This window comes from Mytilus trossulus, chromosome 6 (genome assembly GCF_036588685.1).
Source record: "Mytilus trossulus isolate FHL-02 chromosome 6, PNRI_Mtr1.1.1.hap1, whole genome shotgun sequence".
Taxonomy (NCBI): Eukaryota; Metazoa; Mollusca; class Bivalvia; order Mytilida; family Mytilidae; genus Mytilus; species Mytilus trossulus.
In genome coordinates this window covers 39,735,943-39,761,854 of record NC_086378.1, presented here as the reverse complement: position 1 = coordinate 39,761,854, position 25,912 = coordinate 39,735,943, and the positions used below count along the sequence as shown (strand labels likewise).

The following is a 25,912-nucleotide window of genomic DNA, read 5'->3' as shown; positions in this document are numbered from 1 at the left end:
TTATTGAAAACAATGGCCAAGGAAATTATTCCCTGTAAATGCTGGTCCTTTAATTATGTACTTCTTCTCAAGAAAAAGCCAAATTATCAATGTTTCTTAATTAGATTAGATCGGGGAATCCAATTTTCTATGTCTGAATGTCACTAATTGAAAATGATATAATCAGTTTTTATTGTAATTACATGAATATGTATCATGCATCAGAGTAAATGTAAAGAAATTGGAGGTATAACTGATCCTATGTTTTGTTTTCATCATAAAGCCCTGGCGACAGAGACAGACATTGTAATTACAAACACAACCCTAAGGTCAAGGGAAATTTAAATTATAATTATTCACAATGCTATAGATTAGAGATAAAAATGTATATATAAAATTTTCACAAAATGATAATTTAAATAAAGGATGTATAATGTATAACAAATGTGTTTTTGAAAAGAAAGAAATCTGATTTATAATTAAAAGTAAAGACAGAAAATGAAATTTAAATAATCTGATTTCTATAGCAGTCAGTGAAGCGATGATTAGAAAGAAACCTCTTCTCAAGATAATTATTAGCTTAGAAATCTTTATATTTATTGTGGTTATTTATAGGGCTTTTTCCTATGATGCCCAGTCTGTCACAATTATATATTGTCTGTATGTTTTATATTTGCAAACATTAATTAGTTCTTGTGTCCAAAGAACATTCTGCCGTTTCAGATGGTAGTTATGATTTCATCCTTACTCGTTTCAAATCAAATTGATGTAAAACTCACAAGATATGATATAAATGAACATGACAAATAAACGTAAGTCATAATATAATTGACTGTCTGGTAAAGAAGAAAAAACTATACCAATCCAATTATAAACATCACACAAATGTAATCTCCATTGATTTTTTACAATTTTCAAAATCACTGAGCACTGTTGTAGCTCATCAGTAAATGATTATAAGCAATTTGAGTTACTTCCCTTTCAACATATGCTCAGCAACAGACAACATATAGAAACAGGAAGATCTGTAGCCTTATTTGAACTTTTTAATTAAAAATAATTTAAAATACAAATTTATCTTACCATTTAAAACTTTTTCTTAGAAAACAATTCCTGCCCGACATGATTTTTAAATGGGACATTAACGTCGTGTTCATGCTTAATTTGCATTTTTCATAAAATAAGAAGACCATTGAAGAGTAAAATGCTGTAATAAAAAAGATTAATAAGAAATTTCCATATTTTTACATCTCTGTGTGGTAATGAGATGAGATGTTTGGGTTCACAAAGGGGAATAGAGAAAATAAAACCATATTTCTTCTTTCATTCTGTTTTTTTCACATCTAAGAAGTCAAATGACACTCTTTCTGCATACAGTACTATTCTTAAACAGATTAATTATATCATATTTAGTAGTATCCGGCTATTTATTAAAAATATGAAATATACAAAAAATGAAACCCTGTCACTACCTTCTGGAATCTTTCAGCAATATTTATCCAATTTCCTTTGAATCAATTAACAAAAATCAGTCACAGAGAAGAAAATGAAAATCTATTCATGCCCCTGTAACATCATCAAGTAACTAAAATATAAAAGTATATGAACAAATTTGCTGGTCACCCTGATAATTCAAATGTATTAATGATAGGAAAAGTCATGCCTGATGGGAAATTTGTTTAATCAAAACTTTCAAAATGGCAGTGACAGTTGAAAAGCCTACAGTTGAGAGATCACCTTCAGACATATTAATTAAACGTGTGATGGAATTTCTATTGAATCAGACCTAATCCCTTTTCCCGTAGTTAATTCATTAGACTCGTCACACATTATTTTTACTGCCAATAGCAACAACCATGTATAAATAGCTTCGTCAAATAGAAAAAGAAAAAAAGTGACAAAAATTAATTTCGGGGAAATGACAAATTACAAATGAAGTGTTTTAGAAAATTATGCGCTAAGAACAAAAGTTACCATATATTTTTCTATTAGTCAATTATTATCCTGATGAGAAACTGATAATTGCACACCATACAGCTGCACTCATTATTTCCTACACAACAGGGGCTAAAATTGAGGCTCAAAACAGGATAACACTTTAAAAACTATTGAAAAAAACACTTATACGGTCATATAGAGTTAAGAGATTCATGTCAATTCAATTCTATAGATGCACAAATTACATTTTCTACAGAGCAAAACCATTTATAAAACAACTGAAAACTGTTTCAGGATACATCTTTGAACTTTAAGAATACTGTACTATATTTAACAATCAAGCAATTAACTTAAAATTGTTACAACTTGTCATCTTATGCGATCTAGTTCAGAAATTTTTGCAATCAAACATTTTGACAGATTTTTTGGCAAATCAAGGACTTTAATTGTTACTGTTTAATTTGAAGCCTATATCTTTAGTGTGTTCCTGTGGACTGTTGTTCATATGACTGGTCTTGTAGAAAGCAGATTCCTTTTCTCATCATACAGAATATGCATGTACTATTTGACACTAGACTTTAACATCAAGCTGAATATTGTTATGCACATATAAAGAGATCGTGTAACTTGCTTATAACCTAATAAACTATTTATTGCCTGGCTTTGCTCAGCAACATCTTTACCTTCGGTTTTGATAAACATTTGGATCTACTCCTGAGTTTTCTAATCAAAAGGAACAAATGATAAACATGGGAATAATAAAGACACGTGGCAAAAACAATCTAGAGTTTTGATTCCTTAACCTGTCAAATTTTATTGACATTTTTTGTTAAGCAAGGTTAAAATCCAGAAAATTTCTTTTTAAAGTTTATGTAAAATATTTTTCAAAATAAGATCATTTTTCTTAACAACACCTTTTCTAATTTCTTCAGTTTTCTGCTAGGACTTCAGGAGAGAAGAAAGGAGAATATATGTATATCTACGTTTTTTAATTACACAGTATTATGTCAATGAGACAGCAATTGAACAACACAGCATTCTTCATCCCACTCATAATTTTTTTTTTTAAATATATAAAAGCAAGAAATTTTCTTACCAACTTTATTCATTGCTTTTTTTCAAAATTTTGAAATGACAGCTTTAAGAAAGTTAGGGTAACAACCTGGCCTAAATTGGATTTTCTTATTTTGAGATACTAAGTACACATGCCAAAAAAAAACCATATTCAGTTAAAAAATTTAATTATTCTTATTTTTGTTGTGTCAATAATTAAAAAATACTTTCCTAGAATAAGTTTGGAAAATTGAATGTCAATGATTCTAGTCTGTAATCATGTGCATCATGTTTGGGATCAGTTGAAAATATTCAATGAAGCTTTTCCTTGAATTAAGTTATTGAAAGTGCAGCCTCATTTTAACACTTTATTGGAATCTACCCCACCAGCAGCACTGTAGGTACGTTTATATGGCTACTGATGACTGACAAATTACTTTGAAGGCAGTTTCTAATACAGGTGTACTCTGTCAATGGGGTAAGTCTACTCTATAATTAAAGTCTAAACCTCAACATTGTGATCAATTTGAATTTGAATGTTTTTTACACCTGCAGACGATCCTAAACATCTCAGCGATGTTCTATTGATCTCAAAGAAAAATTCTATTTAACCACAACTTAATCAGTCATTAAAATGTTAACTTAAAATTTTTTTGCATTTTTACAATACATTTTTTTCACTCATCAATGTTATTAAACATAATGAAAATGCCTATTTTTTTTTTTACAAATTACCTTTGAAAATTAGAGTTTCAATATTAAAGTTTTTTCTGAATATAGCATCTTTCTGTCTGAATAGATATTTTCAGCTATAATCTGCTGCAAATCACTGTTTTTTATATTAAGTTCCACATATATATTTTTTTTTTGTATCAATTATGAATTTGACACAGACTGCTAATATTTAGTCTACAGAACATTTATACATGATATCTTTACCATTTAAAGCACTCACCTTGGATAAACTTAAATCCTTTAAAGCTGTGATTAGAATTTCCTCTTAATTACACAGAAGAGAAAAGTAACCAAAATAGTCTAAATATTAAACAGCCATCTTCGTCAAATATTAAAATGAAGTGAAATATGAAAAAGACAAAAGCTTGAGAAAAACATCTATCTCATTAACACTATTCACGGCAACACATTAATTATACCAACGACTTGCAAAAAATACCATCTAAGACAAAATTATTATTTGTGAAATAATCAATAAGACCACGTCTATTATAATTGTTCTGAATGCTACTCCCAAATTAATACACATCACATCAAACAAAAGAAGGCCGAGTTGATTGGAAATAAAATCTAAATTAGTTAGTCACCCTGTCCAATGGCTTGGCTGCTTTAAGGGCTGTGGAATTTCAAATTTTGAGTGTGTAAAAGATCTGGGCAATTATTATCTCGACAAATCATTCATTAGTAGACTGCCTTGTGTGTGATGTATGTGAAATAAAATTATAATCCATGTTGAAACAATTATCTGTTTAAGACTTGACCTTATCAAAGTGTTTATCTGCTGCTACTGAAAAATTTCTTCACAGTTCTAATTACTGTATCATGCTTTGGGTTTTTGTGACACAAAATATTCATTATACTGTTACATTTGTTCAAATCAGCATTCTTACCTTTATATCTACTGTTAATGACTAGTCTGTGGCAGTTATTTGATGAGAAAAAGATCTACAAGCTTTTTAAAAGTACATCTTACAGTAGGGACTGAGGCTCAAACTTCAAAATAAAATGTGTGTTTTAACAATTTAACTACCTAAAGACAGGAATGCTATATGGTCTGCTAGGACAAATTCTTATTTAAAAAAAATAAAAAATATTGTGATTAAAAAAATGTGTTCAGAATTAACTAGTTTTAAAAATATGTATTTTAGATGCACTTAACTTTTATCAATTATATTTGACCATGAGGAGTTACAGATATTAATTTTGATTGTCTTGTCATAAAACCAAATATCTACAACATTATCAATATATCACAAGTTTACAAACACATATTACATTAAAATGGGTGATTTTGGCAGAAAAATCAATGTGTGACATAACACTTTCTGTCAATTTTTCACAGGATTTTGCAAATTAAATGTTTTGTTAATGTGGATGACACCTTCTAATAATTTCTTCATGGCAAACATTCACCCCCAACATAGAAAATGTTACAATTAAAAATGCCTGTAATCCTTCTTTTTGTCCGGTAATGAACGAAAATAGCCCAGGGTAATTAGGACTATTAATTGAGGCGAACAATTAAGATTATCTAACTGAGTGATGTAATTATTTCTTTTGTTCAAAGGTAAAATGAAAGGAAATTATTAAGATTGGATTTCCCAAAGGGATAAAGAGACATTTTTATAATTATCAAAGCAAGGAGGTATCTTGAGGGGAAAATTAGGAATGATTATTTTTAATAATGACATTTAAATGGAATGAATGTCATCAAACTATTTCATGAAAGTCAATTATAAGATCATTTGTTTCAAAGTTTTCCTCTTGCAGGCACAAAAAAGTGTCTATTTTGTATGTTTGTTTTTGCTTAGGATGATTAGGAAATAAGAATAAAAAGATTTTGGTGTACTGTTGGAATTTTATAAAAAACTAGACAAAGTGATCCCCTCCCCCTTTTTCACTCTGAAGTAACTGTATTATAATAAAGTCGATGTGAGGCTTTCTTTGAGATATTGAGATATTATTGTGTCTGGGAGACACAAATGATGTCCCTGCAGATGCAAAGTATTATTTTAAAATACACAAAGTTGAGCATCATGGAGCACAAATAAGTTTATGGTTCACTGTAGGAGTGTCACAGAATAGAAGTTCCTTCATAATATAAGTTTCTAAAGGAAAAAATATTCTGGAATATTATTTCTATAGGAATAAATATTACAGTATTTTTACTTTAAGGAATAAATGGTATAGAATATTTGTTCCAACAGGAATAGATATTATTACAATGTTTATAACAAAGTTTCCATTGGAACTTCTGTTAGGTGGAACAAACATACGTTGACAGGAGTACCTCTTATACAAGTCCAGAAACGCACTGCACCCCTTATGCAAGTACCGGTACATACTCAAAATAGGACAAAGTACGACTATCTCCCAAAAGAGCAAAAATTAATAAAATCAAAACCCTGACCACATGCACAACTTCATATATACTTATATATGTACAAACAGACAGCAAAGTAAAAACTTCCAATGATTCAAACTGTAGGAGAAGTTATGCGGAATAACTGTACACCCATATGGGACGTACAGAAGGACGCACAGACCAAAAACATAATGACCCTAGGTAGGGAATAAAAGTATACTATGATTTTTTTGTTCAATCATTAATGAAACTGAATAAGTGAAATAATAATTTAACTTTTAACAGCAAATTTGGGTCAATTTGGTCAAAATAAGCTTAGAAACATTGATGATGAACTATTCACTTGCAAGTGAATAATTGGACCTCATTGAATTCGTATACATGTGACCTCCAATTGAATCACTTAGCTACAGATGGATTTATGCACGAATTAGGCTTGTTCAGTTACTAAAAGAAAAAGAATCTGAATGTCAACATTGAAAAGTGAAACAAGGGTGAACCATTTGATTGACTGATTCTATCCAAAAAAACATTCTTATACATGTACTGATAAAAAAGATTTTAAAGACATTTTTAAACATATAATATGAAACCAAATAGACCTAGACAAATCCCAATGCATGAGTTTGCTATTTATCTATATTTATGGTTATAATGGGTTTATATCATGTGGAAGTCTTCAGAGGTCACTTCAATGGTTTTTCAGATGATGTCAAAGATTTATGGTGTCTTGACTATAATAAAGACAAAATGCTAATACATACTATTGAGCTGATGATGCATTGTAAATTGTTTATTTTAGATTTTTTCTATAATTTGAATATACATTTTAGTATATTATAATTTAAGTATGAGAATTTGAGACAAATTGTGGTGAACATAAATTTGACAGCTTATGCCCCTTTAAAGACTGTACCATGAAATTCTTTTGTCTTGTAGACTCATTACCAGAAAGAAAAAATATGATTAAGTCTGACAACAAATTACTGCAATTTGCTGCATGCTTCCAATTTTATTCCTGGCTGAACCAATCCTGAATAAGTCAATTATAAAAAATAAGATATGAGAATCATACTTAAGCTTCATTATACCGGCTCATCATTAATCAAAATAGTCATTATTTATTCTGAAATGAAGAAATGCTTCACTTTTCCTTCAGAAGCATTGACACTTTTGTCTCCTATTGCGAACTGGGATTAATGAACTTGGGTATCCAATTATCTCATCGTGTTGGTCACACCAACAACAATACTTAACCACAGAATACGACTATATTGTTTTTGTGACAACAGGTCAAATTCCTGCACTCTGCAGCGCCAACAAAATCAATAGTTCGTCCGATTTTTTATTAATGTAATTACAGATCAGTTATTATCGAGACCAGAATCAGTCAGATGACAATTTGAATACTATTTATATTAAAATTATGGATGGAAGCCAATGACTGTGAGGCCAGTAGTAACTATAAACCATTGTCTTGAGCAAAGCAAAAAGGAGTTATATCCCTTTGCTCTGAATTCAAAGACATAAAAAAATATGTTCAAATATTACACAGTGATTCACAAGAGTACATTTTTAAAAATAGATTTTTATCAGCATAATCTCCTAGTGAAAAAGAACTGAAAAATTAACTAAGATTTTAATGACAGCCCTAGAATAAACAGTGTGTGAAATCTCCATCAAAATTACATTAGTAGAGAAATCAGATAAACAAAGATAATTTATTTCTATATCTCAGTTTTAATGGTAAATACATATGTGTGAGTTACAACCTAATCAACAATTTTCCCTAACTAATGGAAACAACTGATAAGTAAAAATTCAACCCAGAGTGATATCATTTTATACTGCTTAATTATCACAACTTACAATCTATACAAAAATTTTACAGTTTTCCAGCCTTAATTAAATCCGACCTGCTTTATTTTCATTTCTTTTGATGTTAGTGGTTGGTGCCTTAATTTGTTTAATTTGTGAACTTACAAGTAGTGAGGCTGAGGAGTGGGGGTATCTTGTTGCAATATTTACTTGCCATTTGTTTGAGTGTTAATTGCAATGCTATTTTCACACACCCATCTATTCATATTGCATCTTTCCACTTCAAATACTAATTATATAAAATAAGAATGAGCATCTACCCATTCTTCTGACACTGGTGACTTAATCATGGTATGCCTAAACATTTTGTTGATATGGTCAGGGTTTATTAACAACCAAAAAATAATTCACCATGACGACTCAGTGATGTTGCATGTTTTGCATGTGCACAAAGATTTCATACTTTCTGTAATTGCATTGTCTGATTTTTTTTGATTTTTTCACCATTGCCATATTAGAATGAAAATGATATGAAGATTATTTGTAGATTTTATGATGTTACGCCTTTTCTTTGTATACTTTTACCTTGAAGATAAAAAAAAAGTAAAAACACAAAAATACCGAACTCCGAGGAAAATTCAAAAAGGAAAATCAAAAATCAAAAGGCAAAATCAAAAGTCCAAACACATCAAACGAATGGGTAACAACTGTCATATTCCTGACTTGGTACAGGCATTTTCTAATGTAGAAAATGGTGGATTGAACCTGGTTTTATAGCTAGCTAAACCTCTCACTTATATGACAGTCGCATCAAATTCCATTAAATTGTCAACGATGCATGAACAAAACAAACATACTCAAAGAGTAAAAATGTCAAAAATAGGGGTACAACAGTCAATATTGTGTTATCATCTTAATATCTCTACATAAACAACAAATGTAACAAAGAAGCACAAAAAGGCATACATTAATTTAACATTCTCATTTTGCTTTTCTTATACGGCTGAATTTATCTATGTAAAGTCTACCCATAATGATAGAAGGTTTCATTACTGGTTTAAAAATGCGCGTTTGAAATTCGCACAGGTAGACATAAAAATAATTTTGTCGTATGACGGCATACATAAATGAAGACTTACGTAAAGTTGATATAACAAAAACAGACTTAACAGTAAAAGTAATAATAATAAATAAAATAATGGTGTGGTTCAAAGTATGACGGGATACATAAGAACAGTTTCACGTCAAATACGGCTGAATTTATCTATGTAAAGTCTACCCATAAATGATAGAAGGTTTTCATTACTGGTGTAAAATAGCGCGTTTGAAATTCGCACAGGTAGACATAAAAAATAATTTTGTCGTATGTCGACATACATAAATACAGACTCACGTAAAGTAGATATACCAAAAACCAGACTTAACAGTAAAAGTAATAATAATAAATAAAATAATGGTGTGGTTCAAAGTATGACGGGATACATAAGTACAGTTTCACGTCAAATAATTTACACATGACAAAAAAGGGGGGAATGAACTTTTTTGGGATGTCAGGATTGAGTGTTAAGCTCGGGATTTCTGGATTGATCCTATCAGGTTCTGGGAATTCTTTTTTCAAAATTTGGGATGTCTGGATTTAAATTTCTTATAATTCGAATTTGGGACCTCAGGATTTTATGTTTTTGAGACCTGCGACCCACCCTCACAAAACATATAGGCAAAACGAATGATCATATGCTCATAACAAAAACTCTTTTAGCTTCAAAAGAAACTCACTTCCTACAACTCCAATTCAATCAGATTTGTTAAATATTGCACTGTCAAATATTTTTCACCGAAAAGTTTTTGATGTATGTTGCCTTGTCCTGAATTATTATACACCTTTTAAAGGCAAGGGCAGGTAGTAATCACTTACATCATCAAATAGGTTACATGAATTAGAAGGTATTTATTTGCAAAGGGAAATGAACATTTTGTATATTTAATCATGCAAAATCTACTGTTGGGGAAAAATATTGGAGGCAAATAAAGACTGTTTACTTTTTATTATCAATTAATGTGTATATGATAGTAATTTGTAAAGCAGTTTTGTGTAGGGCAAGAATATAAAGCTGCATGACAATGTTGCATTTAAAAGAATACAGGATGACATTATTTTAAGCGCTAAATGACAATGTTGCATTTATAAGAATACACAAGGACGTAATTTAGGGACAAATGCCAATGTTGCATTTATAAGAATATAAGCTGACGTAATTGAGCACCAAGAAAGGGAAATTAGATTTCCAACATTAAAAATAAGTTTTCAATCTCTAGCTAAAAACTAGCACTTTGGACCCACAATTGTTTTCTTTTGAAATTGACTATCTCATTTTGTTTTAAGGTTGATTTTTTTTTTAAGGAAAAGTAGTGAATAAAATAAAATTTTGCCTTCTTGAAACAGGCAAATGTTAGACTGAATAACTTAAAAAATGAAATCATGAAGGTATATATTTGTCTTTCAATATTTCAATTGTGCATTTCAAAATCGAAAATCAAAATTTTAAGAAAAAACAAGAAATCTTTTCCATTTTGCGTACCCTTAATTCAAATTTGTTTGATGGTGTCCTGTAAGTTATCAAAGCAATCAAACTGATGGTATCAATAATGATAAGAACCCTGAATTTGGCAGTAACAGGTGAGATATGAAACACCAACTGTATCCCACTACATCAATCCCATTAATACAAATCTAGTTAATTATCTACCATACTGGTGACCACTGCAGAGACTTAACCTTATCATTTTACATGTCTTAATTATCTGCTAGCAATCATTATCAATGTCTTATTGATATATGTTGTGTTAACTGGACACCTTCCACTATTTCACAAACTGCACGGATGCAACAGATGTGCACATCATTTCTTTTTTTACCCATTGTTTCATGAATTCATTTATGATTAGACTATGCATAAATGCAAATGTGGGATGATTTTCAAAAGATAATAATCCAAAAACACTACCAGTATTTGACACCCACCAAAAAACAACAAAAACAACATTTTTGTCAATAGGCATGGCATTCTTAAGGCAATACAAAGGTTCTACTGGGAGGAAATTTATTATGTCTGTTTTGTTCACACATAGTTGTCAATATAATGGTATTTTATGTGAATGAGAGGTTTAGCTAGCTTTAAAATCAGATTTAATTCAACATATTCTACATAAGGAAATGCCTGCACCAAGTCAAGAAGATGACAGTGGTTTTCTATTTGTTGGATGTGTTTGAGATTTTGCTATTTGATGAGGAACTTTCCAATCTGAATCTTTGATATTTTACTTTGAACAGCTGTCAAATATGATTTTTTTCAATGTGTTACATAAATTTGAGGAATAGCAATACAATTGCTGTGACTTTGCTTTATATTATGAATATGATGTAAGAATTTCCAGCCATACATTGTTTTATATTTTCTTTTCCATTTAGTTATGGCTGCATTGAAAAGGGATATACGAGGAGGAATAAAAGTCCAATAGGACTGAAAATATGCTTTCTTTTAAATAAACAAAAATTTCATTAAATTCCAACATCTAGAGGTTAAACTGAGATTTTTCATAGGTTTACCTTTCATATTTGATGCAAAACCATTAATAAAACCAAATTAAGGAAAAAAGCATTTGGATTGAAAATTCCACTTACGACCTTTTAGATATATGAATGTATACCAAACTAATTGTGATTTATATGAAATGATGAGGTAAGTCATTATTATTACTTATTTGTAAATGTACCTTTTCATTCCGTTGTAAATTAGATGGTTAGGATTTCAACTGTAGTGCTCTGTAAAAATAAATTAAAACTTATTAAGAATCATTCAAAGTCGTATTTCAAACAAAGGCCAACAAGAAGTTCATATGCCAGTGATTTTTTCTTTTGATCACAAGATGTTATTGAGAATATGAAATTTATTATGAAAGTTGAGCAGATTTAGTACATGATTTGAATTAATAGAAAATCTCTTTATGACAAAATCAAAATCAATAAATTTGACAAATTCAAGTATAATTCAGAAAGAATATCACTGATGAGAAACAAGTGCAGATTTACCTTTTTGTCTACATAAAAATAAGATTATATATATATCAGAGAGACTAAGAAGGATCAAATCAAAGAAGTCCTTTTCCAAATACAAACAATGTAAAACATTAATTTAAAAATTTGTAAGGGTTCCGCAGAACCCAGTGTCTCGCCTATTTTTGCTGTAAATCGCAGGCAACAACAATGAGGAAAAACATCAATAAAAATATTCCTCTTGTTACTATTTTATGATTGTAAGAAAATGTAAGTCCATTTAAAAGTAAACTACAGAAAAAACGGAGTCATCTTTTTGCAAACTTTACTTCTGGATACAATCTTATGATCATAAATAAGCTTCTGTCCAAGTTTGGTACAAACCCAGGATAGTTTAAGAAAGTTATTAAAATTTTAAAAACTTTAACCACAGATCTAGAGTGAATGTAATGGTTCCCTGCAGAAAAACTAAGTCCATTTAAAAGTAAAATATGGAAAAAATGGATTTATTTATTTACAAAATTTACTTCTGGATACTATCTTATGATCATAAACAAGCTTCTGTCCAAGTTTGGTACAAACCCAGGATAGTTTAAGAAAGTTATCAAAATTCTAAAAACTTTAACCACGGAGTGAATGTTTTGTTTCCCTGCAGAAAAAACTAAGTCTATTTATAGCAAAATACGGAAAAAATGGAATTTTATTTTTACAAAATTTACTTCTGGATACTATTTTATGATCATAAACAAGCTTCTGTCCAAGTTTGGTACAAACCCAGGATAGTTGAAGAAAGTTATTAAAATTCTAAAAACTTTAACCACAGAGTGAATGTTTTGTTTCTCCGCAGAAAAAACTAAGTCCATTTATAAGTAAAATATGGAAAAAATGGAATTTTATTTTTACAAAATTTACTTCTGGATACTATCTTATGATCATAAACAAGCTTCTGTCAAAGTTTGGTAGAAATCCAGTATGGTTCAAGAAAGTTGTTAAAATTTCAAAAACTTTAACCACAGAGTGAATATTTGTTGACGCCGCCGCCGACGGAATGTAGGATCGCTTAGTCTAGCTTTTTCAACTAAAGTCGAAGGCTCGACAAAAATTGAATGCTTCTTTTTATAATTTTGTTGTCAAAGTGTGACATTATATTAAAATGCTATATTTTCTTACATGACACTATTGTATAACAGTCATACAGTTGCAACATTTTCTTATGTGACACTGTTGTAGAACAGCCATACAGTAGCTATTTTTTCTAATGTGACACTGTTGTATAACAGTCTAATTGCTTTATTTGCTAATGTGACACTGTTGTATAACAGCCATTATGTTGCTATATTTTCTTATGTGACACTGTTGTATAACAGCAATAGGGTTCCTATATTTGCTAATGTGACACTATTGTATAATAGCTATACAGTTGCTAAATTTTCTCATGTGACTCTGTGGTATAACAGCCACAGGGTTGCCATATTTACTAAAAGAGGGGTAAAAGATACCAGAGGAACAACTCATAGATCGAAATATAAACTCACAACGCCATGGCTTAAAAAGTAAAAAAACAAGACATATTATTATACACAAGACACAACAGAAAAAACTAAAGACTAAGAACATGAACCCAATCAAAAACAGTGGTTGATCTCAGGTACCCTGGAAGGGTAAGCAGATGTGATACTGTTGTATAACAGCTATACAGTGTTTTTTTAATAAAACACTGAGGTTACTAAATGCTCTATCTACGAGTACTGTATAATCTTATAATGGAGTCAACATGATTAGCACCTTAAAATAGTGATGTAACTTTCAATATTATAGAATTTGTGAGGGTTTCGGTGCTATAATAAAAAAAAATGTAAAATATAACAGTTGGTTACACAATAAATTATAAGACAATTTTTGCAAGTAAGAAAAGATTATCTACCAAGATATTTGCATCATTAGCTAATAATACAAGAACAATCTCTTTGAAAAAGCCATGGATTATTATGAAACAAATTAAACATTCATTAACAACACAACAAACAAACTTGGTTGCAATTATAATAATTAGCATTTTTTTTTTATTTAATTTCTTTTCATAAAAGTTTTCTGCATATATTTAATATCATTTGGAAAAATAAAATGCAACAATTTGAAGCATTCAGTTACAATTAGTCTTTAGAAATATACTTCCACAGAGTAATTAAAGGCATAATGCCTATTACAAACAATGGCCAAATGTCATGCATTTTAGTCGTAAAATTATTTTACGTAAATATCTTAGCTCAACGTTAATTATTTCTTTAAATACCCGACCCAATTTGGCAGAATGAAAAGAAAAGAAGGAGAAATAAAATTTCTTAATTGGAAATTATTTTAAAACTGGTTGAACTGCATAGACAAAGGATCTTATAATTTCTTTTATCAAAGCCCATTATCAAATATTGTAGGTCAAGTAAGCTAGTGAAAATTAAGTACATAATGAATAGGTAAAAGATAAACATAGAATATTGTACTGATAATTATTAATGTTCAGTGAGCACCTGTCTTTATAAAATGAGGTAACACAAGGGATACCATATCAAGGGGTATAATATCAGGAAACCAGTCCAGTATATTGTATCAAGACTGAATGTAAATGATTGTAAAAACAGCTAGTGGTCAAAATGGTACAATTACACCACCTTTTGATTTAAGGTTTTTATTTTATTTTCTTAACTTTATATTTTTATGTATATATAAAACTTTCTCTGGCAATTATCTATACCCATTTAGGTTTATACTATACATTTGACAACTAAATTTACATACACAATTTGGCATCACAAGTTTCAACACTCATTACTTGGCTGATGGCTTAAACTACATGATACAACTGTTTGTTCACTCTTTGCTATTTCAATTGCTTTTCTTCTCCTGTTCCAGCTTTTGGTGGCACATCATTTTTATTTCTTTTCCTTTTTCCTTTTTTATTTAGTTAAGATCTTTTTTTCTTCTTCTATTGCTTTTAATTTATCATTCCTTTATTATTCATTATAAGTTTACGTTGTGATGACCATGAGGACAATTTGCAACTTATTGTTGCCAGAGAGATTTCTTGGCATATATGATAAGTTTATTTACAACCACTAGGTAAATGCTACTGCTAGTGGAGGTTTTATTTCCTGAGGGTATCACCAGCCCAGTACTCAGCACTTCTGTGTTGACATGAACTATCATTGATATGGTAAAAAAAAGCCGTCATAAAGGCTATTAGTTTTCTAATTGAATTGTTTTACATTGTCATTTCGTGGCCTTTTATAGAGGACTGTGGAGTATGGGCTTTGCTCATTGTTGAAGGCCGTACAGTGACCTATAGTTGTTCTTTCCTGTGTCATTATAATCATACCACATCTTCTTTTTTATATACAACTATAAATTAATGGTTTAAAAAAAAATTGAAATTTTGAAACACTCAGACTTTTCTACATCAGGAATAGATTATTTTAGCTGTATTTTGCAAAACTTTTGTTTTTGGTCCTCAATGCTCTACTCGAACTTCATTTGACCTTTTCAACTTTTTTTTGTTCAAAAAGTATGCATTACTTGAAATTAAATGCAAGGACGTGTTCTACCCCCACCACCTTATAACAGATTAATTTGCCAGATATACAGATGAGGCAATTTCCTTGTCTGCCTCATCTGTATATGGCCAAGAATTCAAAGTCCCATGTTTGAAAAATTGGTAAAAATTAACTTTTACTATGGAAAATCTACTATTGAAGCGCCTTAACCTGAAATTGTTTTCCCATATGTCACCCTTTCAATATTTATACTAATTATAATTAAAATTTTCAAGTCTCTTTCAAAGCTTATCATAAATAGGATTAATGGAAGACAATGTACACAAAATTATGTACATAACAACCAATTAACCTTCAAGTCACCAAGTGACAGCACTAAAAATAGATAAAATTAAACCCTTGTTCTTCTAAACAAAACCCCAAATTAAAACCCAAGATAATAAATGTGATAATTTATGGGGATGGCGGGATTATTAAGAACAGCAATTAAATTATTCTATCTGATAACAGACCATGTAAATACATGATTAAAGACTTGGCCAGGTGAAAAACAGATAAAATTTCATGTGCTGACACATTTTCAATTTGGGAAAGTAAATTTTATAAAGGTTGATATTATTTGTCATACTTAATTGCCCTTGTGTTTTAAATTTTCATGTACCCACACCAGGTAGTTACAAGTATTATATATCTCCATTAGAAAACTTCCCTCTAAAGAATAATTGCCATTAACATTTTATTACTAAATAAACACCCCAAATTAAAGTTTTTAATTATTCACCAAACTTCTAATGATATGCTGATCAAATTAAACATATTTAAGATCAAGTTTCAGGTTTTTCTTTTAAAATATTCCTCCTTTCCCATTTAATTTGTATTACATTACTGTTGAATGATTATTATTTTTTTTCTCATTCAATTTTTTTTTTTAATTAATTCAATTCATTTACATATAAATCAAGATTACAAGATTCTTTATTTCTTATAAAACCAAGTAAATGGTACAAAGAAAGATATTTTTACATACAATAACATACAGATTTTGCGCATGACAAGTTTGCACAAAAACGAGCAACAAGAATGAGAGATTGTTGATCAACATGGAGAACATACTTCTATATTGATAATTCTAATTAATTTACACAAATTTTTCAATACACGAATATTTTTGAAATAAATAAACTGCCGAATTTCAAAACATTTACTCGGCTTATATAGTAAGGTTTAAGAAAAGCTCTTCTACTTTCTGTTAGAGCTGTACAGTTTAAAATATAGTGAAATTCATCACCTATCTCATGAGAATTACAAAGTACACAGTACCTTTCCTGTCTAATAATTCTACGCCATCTACCGGTTTCTATAGGTAACCGGTGATTTCCAGTTCTATAAAACCTACATAGCGTTATTTTATCTTTATAAGGTAATAAATCTAAATATTCTTCAAATTCAAAGTTTTCTTTAAATAGTTTGTAACATAATGCTTTTGGAGCTCCATTTCTGATTTCCAAGTCTGCTGAAATTGGTCAAAAATTCTTTGTTTAATGCTTAACTTTAACCATTTTGGATTAAAACTATAGTTACCCTGATTTAACCAAATATTTGAAAATCCATATTTATTTAAGATATTTTTTATACAAATCAACCATTCGAAAGTAAATCCACCATCTACGTAAAGTTTATAAATATATCTATATAGAATATTTGTCATTTTACTATCAGAACTGTTTACAATATTAGACCAAAAAGATACCATACCGTGTTCCACATATACTGACATAGGATAACGCACCAGTAGCTCTCCATATACCATAAATCAGAACACTTTTTTTAATACTTTATTGAAAAGCACTTTACTCCCATATGGGCCAATGGCTTAAAACATTATAAATAATATACAGTTTCCATATATATAAAACAATGAAAATAAACAATGCTGACACTTTGAACTATAATCCTTGTCTTTCTTTAAATAAATATATATATATAAGAGATTCAAATTATATCCTGCCCACAGTCGTAGTGCCTTTTTTAAAAGGAGCCAGTATTTTTCTGTAATATCTATTTCGATGATATAAGGTTTAAAAATCTGATTCGTCCTGTAATTTCTTTTTATCATATGCATTAACTTTAATTATTCTAAAAAATTATGTAATATCCTGACTTTAATTTACTTTGTTTACTCACAGAACAAAAAAAATCTGTAAGGACTTCACCATTTAGTACTTTGGGAAATAATATTTGTTTGACATTGAAAAGACCACTAAAACTCTTACTTTTCTTATGAACCTCACTGCCCTTGTTAGGAATTATCAATCCAGGCAGAAGTCACACATCTTACAATAAAGCCTGAAATTGTGTGGCAGATGTAAACGATTTGGTTAATTAATCAACTAACCATATGAAACATTTGTCAGCAAAAACAGCTAGAACAATTATGATAAGACGGTGACAAAAGCAGGCACTTTTAACTTGTATAGAAATAATCCACACATCCAATCTTATAGAATGTATTGGAATTTTTGCTTAATGATGAGGCTTACAGACCTTTTATGCCAAATTCCACATAAAACAATTAGCAAATTCTATTATACAGTGTTAGACAGTCTGATCAATACTGAATGAAAAGGGTAATGTCAAATACAACAGAACTGACCACCAGATGTCACTCTCAGATAAAAGGCACAGATTAATTACTGCATGTGATGGCGTGATCTACTGAAATCAACCTTTCATATTCAATAAATTTAATTAACTTGTACATTACAAACAAGACGAAATTGAGAGACAGAGAAAGCAAATGAAGTTCTTAGATTAATACAAGTGTCTAAATTACGGACTTCCTCAACCACCGGCAAGAAGTTATAACAGAAGTTAATGAGGAAGTATATGAAATATTCTAACGACTTCTAACACTTTTGAAGGAAATGATGAATTAAAGATAGCCTACAGTTACTTGTTATGGTCTATTCATTTATTAATTTGATCATAGGTGAATTTCACGGTTAAATGTACAAATGTTCTGCTAAAAGGATAAAAAGGTTTTCTCTCTCTCAACCTATCGTCTTTACATTTCTTACAGGTTAAAAAAGGAGGATGGACTATTAGAACCACTCCTGGTTCCTATATTCTGGAAAATAAGAAACCTATTAGTTTAAACAGGTTTTTAATCAAAATTCTCATTTGTTTTCCAGTTTCAAAATGTCAACAAAATTTATTCAGGTATCTGTTTTAAACATTTAAAAACATTCCATTTTTATTTCCTTTTATCAAAATGTGAAATGAATACAAGTATAATGTGATAAGATGTAATCTGATACTGTTGTAAAGTAAGAAGTGTTCCTCATCTCTTCAATGTCTTTTCTCCTTCTGTTTCAGTCATTATTATTTTTTCTTCCATAAATGGAGATAACCAGAGATGATGATTAAAACTGGCAGAAAAGGAAAAATAATCTGTGTCAAATAGGCACTATGACCTCCATCTGGCTCTATCTCTTCATGCTTGAGACAACATTATCATCATTTTTGGTTGATACTGAGGAATTTTTAACTGTTTAAACATAGATAATGGCTGTCAAGTTGATTAAAAACTCTCAACATCTCATGATTAACTTTAATTTTATCACATTGTCCAAATTCAGGCAGGTGAAACTAGCTAAACATTCTTGCCCACTATGTAACAATTTAGATAAAGAAAAAGCCCATTAAAATTCACTTCGTTTATGACTAGTGTGTTAATTTAAATCCATAATAGAACGAAATTAAAGAGAACCGAAATCAGTGATGGGGCACAATTATAATCTCTTTCTCTAAAGTATCTTCCCTGCTTTTTCAATTTATGTTAATATCTTTGTTTGGAAGGAACACAAGTTATTTTAATCGTCTAATACTAACTTTGAATACCAATGTGTTTTCCCCCAATAAACTTGTATATAAAGACTGTCCACATTTTATAAGCGTTATCTAATAGGCCTTAATAGGGTATTATGAATGAAAGGAAACTCATACATTAAAATTTTATCGTCCCTATTTGCACATGGTTAATTAGAACTGAATATTATTAATTTTAAATATGTTTTTACTGAAACTCATGAATTTTATAAACGCTGTAAATACTCTTTTATGTAATGTAAAATTGGGAATATTTTGTAATCGCAGAATAAAATGTCTCCCGCTCAGTCTAATTTAAAATTACTATAAACAAATTAAAATTGTATTAATACATGTACATACAAAATTATTTCAATTAAATCAGGCAACCACTTCATTATTTCTAAAAATAACTCAATCCAATATGAAAACTTCACCTATGTAATGCACTTTAATAAAAATAACAAAGTTCCTTTATATGTAATTAACTCGAAATCACTTCAATTTATCATAACTTTATGAAAATTATAAAAGTCCTAATGAAAAAAGTCTGAATCAACATAAAATATTGATGGTAAATTTCAAATGTAAAATCAGTTACATGAAAGCCTTTCCTATTGTCCTATTGGCAAGGTAAAACTATCAATGATCTCCTTTAAATTTCTGTTTTGTAAAAAAAAACATTTTACTATAAGACAGGAATCTACTATAAAAATGTCCATCAAGCAAGCAATAAATCTCTTATTGACAAAACCCTATTCACCAGCTTTTTAATTTTTTTCACTGATCTTTCAAACAGGTTTACAATCGGTTTATCTGTAAATCGATCGGAAGTCTTAAATGGCAATTCATACTCACGGTCTTTGATAGATATTGAACTGTGAATGCTTAATGTTTCAGTTTTTCAATGCTCATTGTTGATGGTTCAATTGTTGCGTTTTCACACTGTCATAACTTTAAAAAAACAAGTTTCACTTTTCTATCATGGTATTCTTTATATCTCAATCTTGATCAATGGAGCGTTTAACAGGTAAACAGATTTGTTGAATGGAAGACATTATCTGGGCTATCATCGTGTGAAAGGAAGGATAAATATTACTTTAAACATTGTAGCCATTTGTTGTAACATTCTAAGTTCGGTATTGTGTAATATAACACAAAGTCCAATACTGTCAGATTTTAAACCATTTATATCAATGAAAAAAAGGTTCTCTCAAATAACGGAAATGATAGTATTGGTATCTCTTTAAATTTGAAAAAGAAAGTTGTTCAATATCCATTTGCTCTTTGTCTTTTCACAGAAGTTTATATACAATGTACATACCACACATTTCTTTTTATTTATAAGTAAAATGATTGAGAAGAAAACTAAAAGATAAAAAAAAATTAAAAAAATAAGACTTAAAAAAAAAAAAAATTAGCAAAGAACCAATATATGAATCAACAATACCTTCTTTTTAAATCTTTGGTTAAGATGTAACTGACAATTGTATTCCTTTTTGCAAACAATTTAATTTCCAAACTTTTTGAAACTGGAGTGGTTACCAAAATTTTGAGTGCATAATCCGGCTAAAGTTGACGCGGTCTCACAGGACGGATGTTTACAAAAAGCATAACTTTTAAAATCAATATGGGGCAGCATGATTAGAATTTATTTTATTATCTCTACACCTTTAAGCTAATGAGACTACAGGTAATGTTAGACCTAATTTTACAGTAAAATCAACTGGTCTGGATAAGTATAGTGATAACTTTATTATCATATCTTGTTGATTTTATTAAGATGTGTCAGATATATTATGTTAAAAAAAAGCTATATAATAAATATATTTAAAGTAACCTTACCTATGTCATACTTTCTTTTAAATTCAGTTCAAATGAAATATAAAGAAGAGCTATTTAAAAATGAATGGGGAAGGTGACCATACACCTTATCGCTATTCCCGGCTGACCCTGCCGCTTGAACTTTTGACGCATACAACAATAACTTTTTCATTGTGGCGTCAGCTATTTTGTTTTATGACGTCATAATTTTACGGGAACCTGTGTGATATTCAGTAATGGCGGACAAATAGCGATAAGGTGTATTAAAGACACAGATCATGGATCCAGATGATGCCCACCTTGAATATCATATAAATATAAAGAGACATAACTGAAGAACTGTAAAAGTTATGCTATTCAAATAAGTATTATAAGATTTGAGCTTTCAGGTAATATAAGTAATGTGTAAACTTTTCATAAAATTTGGTTGAGGCAAACTTAAGTTAGAGAACGGAAAAAAAAATCAGCAATTTTTTTCATTTGCAAAGGGACATAAAATAAATCTCAATTCAAATTTCCAAGGGAGTTTGCAACCATAATAACTCATTTAAGTATATCATAAAAGTCTCAAAATAGAAAATGACATACATAATCATGGCTAAAATTTAATTACCTTCATCAGCATTTTTAAAATAGTAATTTCTGAAAATAAATTGACAGCTAATCACCTGGAGACAATACAACATTTCTTTATGCATAATTCAAAAGCAGTGTTAGGGAGGTAATTGACAATGCTGTGTTTGAATGAACTCCCTTACACTGCTTTTAATAATGTTTTGTACTTCAAGTAATTGTCCATTAACCAGGACACCCTTGTTTTTTGCCCATTTTTCCTAAACGGTTTGAGCCATAACCCCCAAAGCCAATTCTTACCATCCCTTTGTGGTATGGAAACTTGTGGTATAATTTCAGAGAGATCATTATACACCATTCCACAAGTTATTGTCTGGAAACTAGAACCAGATGCTCCGCAGGGCGTAGCTTTATACGACCGCAGAGGTTGAACCCTGAACGGTTGGGGCAAGTATGGACACAACATTCAAGCTGGATTCAGCTCTAAATTTGGATTGTGATTAAATAGTTGACACAGCATAGGTTTCTGACACAGAATGAATGTGTTCTAATGAAATTAAAATTTTTGTTTTCTCTTAGAGCAATTCACTATGCTGTTGAATATTGTTCCTCTCAAAAAAAATGTTTGAAGAAATTTTCTTTTTATTTATGAAATTTCAAATGAGAAAATTGAACCCAATTTTTTTAATCACATCCCCCTTTCCCTTATTCCAAAACTAACCTCAATTAAAATTTCTAATGGAGTTTGCAACAATTACTACTCATTTAAATGCATCATAAAATATTAAGATGTAAAAAAACTGCTTGTTATCACTGAATGGTAAAGATTATTTTAATTTATCAGTTGGTAGTAAAAAGTGAATATACTGTACATTGTATATTGTATATATAACAAAGATTTAAGTTGATTCTGGACAAAGAAAGATAACTCCAAATAAAAAAAATTCTTACAATTAGATATTTCTTGCTTACTATTCTGGACAAAGAAAGATAACTCTAATTAAAAACAAAATTGCTATTTCACAATATTTTGCAATAAGATATTTCTTGCCATTGCGCAATACTGTGCAATTGAAAAGACTTGCTATTGCACAAAACTTAATATAATAATTTTAGATCCTGATTTGGACCAACTTGAAAACTGGGCCCAGAATCAAAAATCTAAGTACATGTTTGGATTCAGCATATCAAAGAACCCTAAGATTTCAATTTTTGTTAAAATCAAACTAAGTTTAATTTTGGACCCTTTGGACCTTAATGTAGACCAATTTGAAAACAAGACAAAAAATGAGGAATCTACATACACAGTTAGATTTGGCATATCAAAGAACCCCATTTATTCAATTTTTGATGAAATCAAACAAAGTTTAATTTTGGACCCCGATTTGGACCAACTTGAAAACTGGGCCGATAATCAAGAATCTAAGTACATTTTTAGATTCAGCATATCAAAAAACCCAACCGATTAATTTTTTGTCAAAATCAAACGAAGTTTAATTATGGACCCTTTGGACCTTAATGTAGACCAATTTGAAAACGGGACCAAAAGTTAAAAATCTACATACACAGTTAGATTCGGCATATCAAAGAACCCCAATTATTCAAAATTGATGAAATCAAACAAAGTTTAATTTTGGACCCTTTGGGCCCCTTATTCCTAAACTGTTGGGACCAAAACTCCCAAAATCATTACCAACCTTCCTTTTATGGTCATAAACCTTGTGTTTAAATTTCATAGATTTCTATTTCCTTATACTAAAGTTATGGTGTGAAAACCAAGAAAAATGCTTATTTGGGTCCCTTTTTGGCCCCTAATTCCTAAACTGTTGGGACCTAAACTCCCAAAATCAATACCAACCTTCCTTTTGTGGTCATAAACATTGTGTTTAAATTTCATTATTTTCTATTTACTTAAACTAAAGTTATTGTGCGAAAACCAAGAATAATGCTTATTTGGGCCCTTTTTTGGCCCCTAATTCCTACACTATTGAAACCAAAACTCCCAAAATCAATCCCAACCTTTCTTTTGTGGTCAGAAACCTTGTGTCAAAATTTCATAGATTTCTATTAACTTAAGCTTAAGTTATAGTGCGAAAACCAAGAAAATGCTTATTTGGGCCCTTTTTGGCCCCTAATTCCTAAAATGTTGGGACCAAAACTCCCAAAATCAATACCAACCTTCCTTTTGTGGTCATAAACCTTGTGATAAAATTTTATAGATTTATATTCACTTTTACTAAAGTTAGAGTGCAAAAACTAAAAGTATTCGGACGACGACGACGCCAACGTGATAGCAATATACGACGAAAATTTTTTCAAAATTTGCGGTCGTATAAAAATGCTTATTTGGGCACCTTCTTGGCCCTTAATTCCTATCCTATTAGGACAATATCCCCAAATTAACCACAACCTTCCTTTTGTGGTCATAAACCTTGTATTTAAATTTCACACATTTCTATTTACTTATACTAAAGTTATTGTCTGGAAACCAAATGTGTTCAAAAGATGATGAAGATGTGATATCCACATATGAATTTTTGATTTTACAGTATAAAAATAAAAGGAAACAACTTTTTGCATTCATTTTTCAAATTTCAAATTTTGATATATGATATGAATCAATTATTAACATAGATGTATTGCTGACATAGATGTATTGCTGACAAAGTATTTTCTGATTTCATGCAATTAAGAATAAATATATGATATTATTTATTTTTTTAAATCCCCAAGAAGAACAATTTTGTGTCATTTTATCAGATTTTAAATTTATGAAACATGAACATTAAATGAAACTAAAAGTTCAAATCACAGTGTATAAATCTCCTCTAAATATGCATAGTAAATATAATAATATGTATATCTCAATGTTTCAACAGATACCATCTTGTAATAAATCAACCAACCAACAAATTTGTTTTACTTTTGAATAAATTAAGGCAAATAAAATTGAGTCTAATGTTGTAATTTGTAAAGGAACTTTTATTTCCATGTTATCTAAAAACTATCAGACAACTGTTTTAAAGATCATATGATGGTTATTTTAGTTTTTGTCATTGTTGGATTGCTGACTCCTTGAAATATCATTGGGCACTCATTTCTTTTCGTTATACAAAAATGATGAGATGTCAAATTCTATAAATCAGCTCGAATGATATTTATAATAATAAAACCTGTTTTTTCACTTAAATATTAAGAGACAAATCTGTCCAATGGTCTGAAATGCTTCAATACAAGGCATACCTAAATTGAACTAAATTGTGTACCTCAAGACTACACCAAACAGTTTTTTAAATCCAAGTATGAAATCTTCTTCTTCCCGTTTACAAGTCGAACTCTATAAAAGTGTACTTGACTCAGGCGCATCTCAAACAGACAGGAGGCCACTCCTCTCTGGCCAAAAGTAAAAGTCCAGGAAAATCTGGATGGTATTTACAATAAAATATGCTAAAATACAACATATACACTGGTTCTCCTTCTGTCTATTAAAGGTGTGGTTGGGTCCAGGGGATAATGTTCACTCTGGCCCCCAAGTCCTCTAGTGATTCGGACTCCACTACTGATTCTGGGAGTTTGTTTCACTCTCTTGTTGTTCTCGGAAAGAATGAGTGATAGTAGACGTCTCTCTTCACTCTTGTCTGTCTAAATTTGTGGTTGCCCCTGGTTCTACTGTCACCTGATGTATAGTACTTGGCTGGATCAATGGCAATCATCTGGTGTTGAGTCTTGTAACACAGCACAAGACTCTGTTTCCATCATCTGTGCTGCAGTGATTCCCATTGAAGTTGGTCCAGAAGCTTTGTGACACATTCTAGAGAGTTGTCCTGGTAACAACTGTAGACAAAGCGAGCTGTTCGTCTCTGTACCTGCTCTATGTCACATATGATGGTAATTTGGTGGGGATCCCATACCGGGGAAGCATATTCAAGGGTTGGTCTGACTAACGTGCAGTAAGCTGTAGCTTTTGTTACTGGGGTACACTTACCCAGATTTCTCCGTAAGAATCCTAGTGTCTTGGAGGCTTTCCCTATGGTCTGGTTGATGTGATTTGACCAGGTGAGATCTTTGCTGTTGGTGAGCCCAAGATATTTCCCACTGTCTATTGTTTCTAATCTGTGTCCATGGAGTGAGTAGGATGTCTGATGTTGTTGATGTCATCCA

General features: G+C 30.2%; 1 protein-coding gene and 1 long non-coding RNA gene across 6 annotated transcripts in view; both read right to left on the bottom strand.

The window, feature by feature from the left end:
• LOC134721341 (uncharacterized) overlaps positions 1-23,776 on the bottom strand; it is a 142,893-nt gene extending 119,117 nt beyond the window's left edge. Inside the window, exon 1 of the long non-coding RNA XR_010107838.1 lies at positions 23,449-23,776. This is a non-coding gene — a long non-coding RNA (uncharacterized LOC134721341). The remainder of the gene's footprint in view (positions 1-23,448) is intronic.
• LOC134721339 (zinc finger homeobox protein 3-like) overlaps positions 1-25,912 on the bottom strand; it is a 215,612-nt gene that overhangs the window by 54,171 nt on the left and 135,529 nt on the right. For 3 of the 5 annotated variants that reach the window (XM_063584272.1, XM_063584277.1, XM_063584273.1), the window contains one exon: positions 11,663-11,711. The gene's annotated coding sequence lies outside the window, so the exon portion shown is untranslated. Of the gene's footprint in view, positions 1-11,662; positions 11,712-20,212; positions 20,354-20,804; positions 20,972-25,912 lie in introns of those variants that run through there. The other 2 variants (XM_063584275.1, XM_063584274.1) reach the window with 2 other exon arrangements.